The sequence below is a fragment of the Wolffia australiana genome, chromosome 14 (genome assembly GCF_029677425.1).
Source record: "Wolffia australiana isolate 7733 chromosome 14, ASM2967742v1".
In the NCBI taxonomy this organism is placed as follows: Eukaryota; Viridiplantae; Streptophyta; class Magnoliopsida; order Alismatales; family Araceae; genus Wolffia; species Wolffia australiana.
In genome coordinates this window covers 1,866,177-1,872,500 of record NC_135848.1, presented here as the reverse complement: position 1 = coordinate 1,872,500, position 6,324 = coordinate 1,866,177, and positions in this window count along the sequence as shown.

The window sequence follows — 6,324 nt, the reverse complement described above, 5'->3', positions numbered from 1 at the left end:
ATGCATAAGAGAAGGGAAGAAGAGGAGGAAGAGAAGGATCTACAGAACCAGAGAGAAGAGAAGGGAAGAAGAAGAGGAAGAAGCGAAAGGGAGAGAAGAGGAAGAAGAGAAGGATCTACAGAACCAGAGAGAAGAGAAGGGAAGGAGAGGAAGAAGAGAAATATAGAGAAGAGGAGAAGGGAAGGATCAACATAACCAGAGAGAAGAGAAGGGAAGAAGAAGAGGAAGAAGCGAAAGATAGAGAAGAGGAAGAAGCGAAAGATAGAGAAAAGGAAGAAGAGAAGGATCTTGAAAGCCAGGGAGTAGAGAAGAAAAAAGAGAGGATGAAGAGAAGAAACTAAAGAACCATAGAGACGAAAAGGGAAGAAGAGAGACAGAGAAGAGAAGAGGAAGAAGAAGGATCTTTAGAGCCAGAGAGGCGATAAGAAGAAGACGCAGAGAGAGAGAGAGAGAGAGAGAGAGAGAGAGAGAGAGAGAGAGAGAGAGAGAGAGAGAGAGAGAGAGAGAGAGAGAGAGAGAGAGAGAGAGAGAGAGAGAGAGAGAGAGAGAGAGAGAGAGAGAGAGAGAGAGAGAGAGAGAGAGAGAGAGAGATACAAGATGAGAAGCTCAGAAGAACGACTGCTGTTCCTGGCGCTGGTGGTGACAGCTCTGGCCTTCTCAGGGGCAGAGAATGGTGACCATCTTTAATCTCCTCCCATCATTATTTTTCTCTCTACTCTTCTCCAACTTGTATACAAGTACACACTTACTCTCTGCAAATTCATCCCTTCATTGACCCATCTTCCCTTGGCTTTGCTTTCAGACTCAGTGGCCTTTGAAGACTACCCTCCCATTGATCCAACGCCGAGCTCGGAAGCCGCCACCATAGCCGGCCCCATTGAGCATGCCACTCCACTCATGCCCCACCTTGTCTGGCCCTCCCCCCCCTCCCCTTCTCCAGCAGTGGAGTTCTTTGGCCCTTCCTCTTAGGCCCCCCTACTTACACCCCACAACTTAATTCTCTTAGATTCTTTCATGATATTAGTTATTATACTTTATTTTCTGCTTGGATGAATTGACTTGGTAACATGCAGATTCATCTGAATTGACTTCTTTCGTCCTTCCTCTTACTTGCAGCCCACAGCATATTCTCCAAGATTTTTTCTGACATTACTTACAGCCCATAATAAAGCACTAATAACTAACATCATAAAATCTGAATAGACTTCTTTGGTCCTTCCACTTAAGCCCCACTTACAGCCCACAACTTGTTCTCCTAGATTTTTTTGATGACATTAGTAATATTACTTTTATGTTTTGTTTAGATGAATTAACTTTTTAGCATCCAGTTCGTCTGAATTGACTTGTTTGGTCCTCCCTTTTAGGTCCCTCTTACAGCCCACAACTTATTCTTGGAGATCTTTGGGCGACATTAGATAATATTATTATTCTTATATCAGTTGACTTTTTAACATCCAGATTCGTCTGAATTGACTTGTTTGGTCCTTCCTCTTAGGTCCCGCTTACAGTCCACAATTTATTCTCGAAATTTTTTTGACGACATTAGTTACTATTATTTTATTTTTTTAGATGAATTAACTTTGTTAACATCCAGATTCTTCTGAATTTACTTGTCTGGTCCTTCCTTTTAGGTCCCACTTACAGCCCACAACTTTGGTTATTATTACTTTACTTTCTGTTTTGATGAATTAGGTTGGTAACAGTCAGATTGATTTGCATTGGTGTCTTTGACCCGCACCTAAAGCCAAACTTTTGGAAACTTTCAGAAGGAAACTTTTTTAGTTCTTGTTATTTATTAAACAATTCCGCAAATCCCCAAAATTACACAATCGTCGCCTCTGTATTTCAGTCCACATATTGTCTCTTCATCAAGAATAAAAATTTAAGTATTTTTAGATGTATATCAATGGGAAGTTAAAGTGTTTTTTTGTTATTTATTACAGTAAAGTTTTTTTCTTCTCTTAGTTTTAAAAAACAATTATAAATGTGTTTTTTTTGTCCTATTATTCTTCCCATGTTTCTACTTAGTCTTCGGTTTTTCCGAGACTGTTTCTCCGAGCTGGATTCTCTTGCAACCAGATTATTTTTCAAAGTGCTCCGCAAGGAGTATTTGTTTGATCGGGGGCGGGGTCAATTAATCCTTGTTTGAATACTGTTTAGTTGGTTAATTAAATTACTGACACTGTTTTGGCCGAAATTTTACTCTCTTGCAATCCCGATCGATTAATAGTTTCAATGGCCCTGGTGTTTTTTTTAATTTGGGGAAGGTAGGTTAAAGCTAGGAATCAGTATTGATTTCTTCCGGAGTTTTTCACTTAAATATTAATTAATTGATTCTTAAGCAATAATTGAATCTCCGGAAACGAGCTCTCTTGCAGTCAACATGATTTTTTCTGCTTCGTAAGAGGATTTTTTCTTTATGTGGTAGGATAAAGCTAGATTATATCTTTTTTCGTCGTCTCTTTCAAATATTTGTGATAAGTCGTTTGATTAGTGAATTAATTAAACCATCACGGTCCATGTTAAATGTTGGTTAATGAATCTACTTTACGGATTCTCTGTAGATTTTTCTTAATCGGGGGTATTATTTTTGTGGTCCATCCGGTTAGCAATTTATTTCATATACGTTTCGTTTTCTTCCAAATATTTATCTCAAATATTCGGTTATTCTTTCAATAATGAACTAGCCAGGATAATAAAGATGATCTCCTGCAACCATGGGTGTCTTATTTTGCTATTCTCCAACTATTGGTTATTTAGACATACACTTAATTAACGTGACTGGTTCTAATGGAAGAATCTGTATTGAAATCCAGAAGAACACTTGCAGCGGTTTGACTTATTTTACGGTTTCTTCCAAATATTTCTTTAAAGTTTTTTAGTTGATGAAATCATTGTTTAGCCAGGATTGTTTCTAAGGGAAGGGGCTCTCTGGCAATCCAGATGAATGCTTACAGTGTTCTGCCTTATTTTATGTTTTCTTTGAAATAGTTCTTCAAATGTCAGATAACTGGTCAAATAGTTATTTAATGTGGACTGGTTCGAAGGAAAGGGGTTCTCTTGCGACACAGATGAAAGCCATCTAGTTCTTATAGCTATCTAGTTCTTTCATTCAAATATTTCTCTAAAACATTGTTTAACTGGGGAATTCATCGAACCAACAGAACTGGTTCCAGAGAAAGGGCCTCTCCGCACATTAGGTTTATTGGACGGATGATCCGTTACTTCTGTGGTAGTCATCGGTCATCCACTTCCTCAAATTAGGTTTGGAAGTTTTTTCGCTCTCTCTACCTGTCTCTCTCTCTCTCTCTCTCTCTCTCTCTCTCTTTTTCTGTTTCTCGTGTTCTCTCTCTATCTGTCTCTATCTCTTTTTCTGTTTCTCTTGCTCTTTCTTTCTCTCTCTCTCTCTCTATCTGTCTCTATTCTCTATCTCTTTTTCTGTTTCTCTTGCTCTCTCTCTACTCTCTATCTCTCTTTCTGTTTCTCTTGCTCTCTCTCTCTATCTGTCTCTATCTCTTTCTGTTTCTCTTGCTCTCTCTCTCTATCTGTCTCTATCTCTTTCTGTTTCTCTTGCTCTCTCTCTCTCTATCTGTCTCTATCTCTTTCTGTTTCTCTTGCTCTCTCTCTATTTGTCTCTATCTCTTTCTGTTTCTCTTGCTCTCTCTCTATTTGTCTCTATCTCTTTCTGTTTCTCTTGCTCTCTCTCTCTCTCTATCTGTCTCTATCTCTTTCTGTTTCTCTTGCTCTCTCTCTCTCTATCTGTCTCTATCTCTTTCTGTTTCTCTTGCTCTCTCTCTCTATCTGTATCTATCTCTTTCTGTTTCTCTTGCTCTCTCTCTCTCTATCTGTCTCTATCTCTTTCTGTTTCTCTTGCACTCTCTCTCTCTCTCTATCTGTCTCTATCTCTTTCTGTTTCTCTTGCTCTCTCTCTCTATCTGTATCTATCTCTTTCTGTTTCTCTTGCTCTCTCTCTCTCTATCTGTCTCTATCTCTTTCTGTTTCTCTTGCTCTCTCTCTCTCTATCTGTCTCTATCTCTTTCTGTTTCTCTTGCACTCTCTCTCTCTCTATCTGTCTCTATCTCTTTCTGTTTCTCTTGCACTTTCTCTCTCTCTATCTGTCTCTATTTCTTTCTGTTTCTCTTGCACTCTCTCTCTCTCTCTATCTGTCTCTATCTCTTTCTGTTTCTCTTGCTCTCTGTCTCTGTCTTTCTCTCTTTCTGTTTCTCTCTCTCTCTCTCTCTGTTTCTCTTGCTGTCTCTCTATATTTCTCTCTTATTGTTTCTCTCTCTCTCTGTTTCTCTTGCTGTCTCTCTATCTGTCTTTCTCTCTTATTGTTTCTTTCTCTCTCTCTGTTTCTCTTGCTGTCTCTCTATCTTTCTCTCTTTCTGTTTCTCTCTCTCTCTCTCTGTTTCTCTTGCTGTCTCTCTCGATCTATCTCTCTTTCTGTTTCTCTTTCTCTCTCCATTTCTCTCTCTCTCTGCTTATTTTGCTGTCTCCCTATCCGTCTCTCTCTTTCTGTTTCTCTTTCTCTCTCCATTTCTCTCTCTCGCTGCTTCTCTTGCTGTCTCTCTCTTTCTATTTCTCTTTCTCCCTCCATTTCTCTCTCTCTCTGCTTCTCTTGCTGTCTCTCTCTTTCTGTTTCTGTTTCTTTCTCCATCTCTCTCTCTCTCTCTGCTTCTCTTGCTGTCTCTCTCGATCTATCTCTCTCTCTTTCTGTTTCTCTTGCTCTCTCCATTTCTCTCTCTCTGTTTCTCTTTCTGTCTCTCTCGATCGATCTCTCTCTTGCTTTCTCCATTTCTCTCTCTCTGTTTCTCTTTCTGTCTCTCTCGATCTATCTCTCTCTCTTTGTTTCTCTTTCTGTCTCTCTCGATCTATCTCTCTTTCTTTAAGTTTCTCTTGCTCTCCATTTCTTTCTCTCCTTGTTCCTCTTGATCTCTTTCTCTGTCTCTCTTTCTTTTGCTCTCTCTCTCTCGACCGCTCACTCTCGCTGTTTCTGTCTGTCTCTCTCCCTCTTGCTCTGTCATTCACTCGCTCTCTCTATATCTCACTTCCTGTAAAGCTTAGCTCTGTTACTCTCTTGCTCCCTCTGTCTCTGTCGCTCTCCATCTATAGCTCCGTCACTCTCTCGCTCTCTCTCTCTCTGTCTCTCTCGCCGATGACGATACAGAATTCCATGGATGGATGGCCAGAGGGACGGAGAAGACAAAGGTATCAGTTTACATCGCGTTTTTTATACTGTGTTACATAAATATCAACTGAAGGAGAGAAGGGGATGGCCGCGGAACGGGGCATGGCAGCAAATTTGAGGCGTACCTACGTTTAGATTCGATACGCTCGCGTCACTGATATAATATGAGGTGACAGAAAGTGCAGTACACCTTATCTTTCTATTTATGCGTCATCTTGCTCGTCATCTCTGTCACAATCGCACTCTCTCGATTTCTCTCTCATGTTTTTTGTGTGGACGGAGGAGACCTGAAGCGCGGAATCCGGAGAAGTAAAGTCCATCTCCCTCTAATAGTGTCTCTTTTTCCATCTCTTTTTTTCTCTATGATACCCATCTCTCTCTCTCTTTACTTCTCTCCCTACCTAATACCCATATATATATATATATCTTTATTTCTCCCATTAATATCCATTTATATCTCCCTCTAATATGCATTTCTTTTCTCTATTTCTCCCTCTAACACCTATTTCTTTCTCTCTAATATGCATTCTTTTCTCTATTTCTCCCTCTAATATGCATTTCTTCTCTATTTCTCCCTCTAATATGCATTTCTTTTCTCTATTTCTCCCTCTATTATCTATTTATTTCTGCCTCTAAAATGCATTTCTTTTCTCTTTATTTCTCCCTCTTACATCCACCTTTCTCTTATTTCTCTCTCTCTTACACATCTTTCTCTCTTTATTTCTCTCTCTAATACCCTTCTCTCTCTTTTTTTCTCTCCCTAATACCCATCTCTCTCGCTTTATTTCTTTCCCTAATGCCCATCTCTATTTATATCTCTCTAATACCCATCTCTCTCTCTCTCTCTCTCTCTCTCTCTATTTCTATCTCTGATACCCATTGCTCTCCTTAAATTTCTCTCTCTAACACCATTATTGTCATTGTTTCTCCCCCCAATAGACATCTCTCTCCTAACTTTTAAGGTGTGAAAGACCAAATCTATTTCTCTCTCTCTCTCTCTCTCTCTCTCTCTTTCCAAGTGTTAAACGGTGGCCAGACCCATCTCTCTCTCTTCATTTCTATGTCATTGTAATGCCGGAAGAGAGTACAAAAATGTGGGATATAGATATCCTCGGTGACAACTGAACCAGAAAACG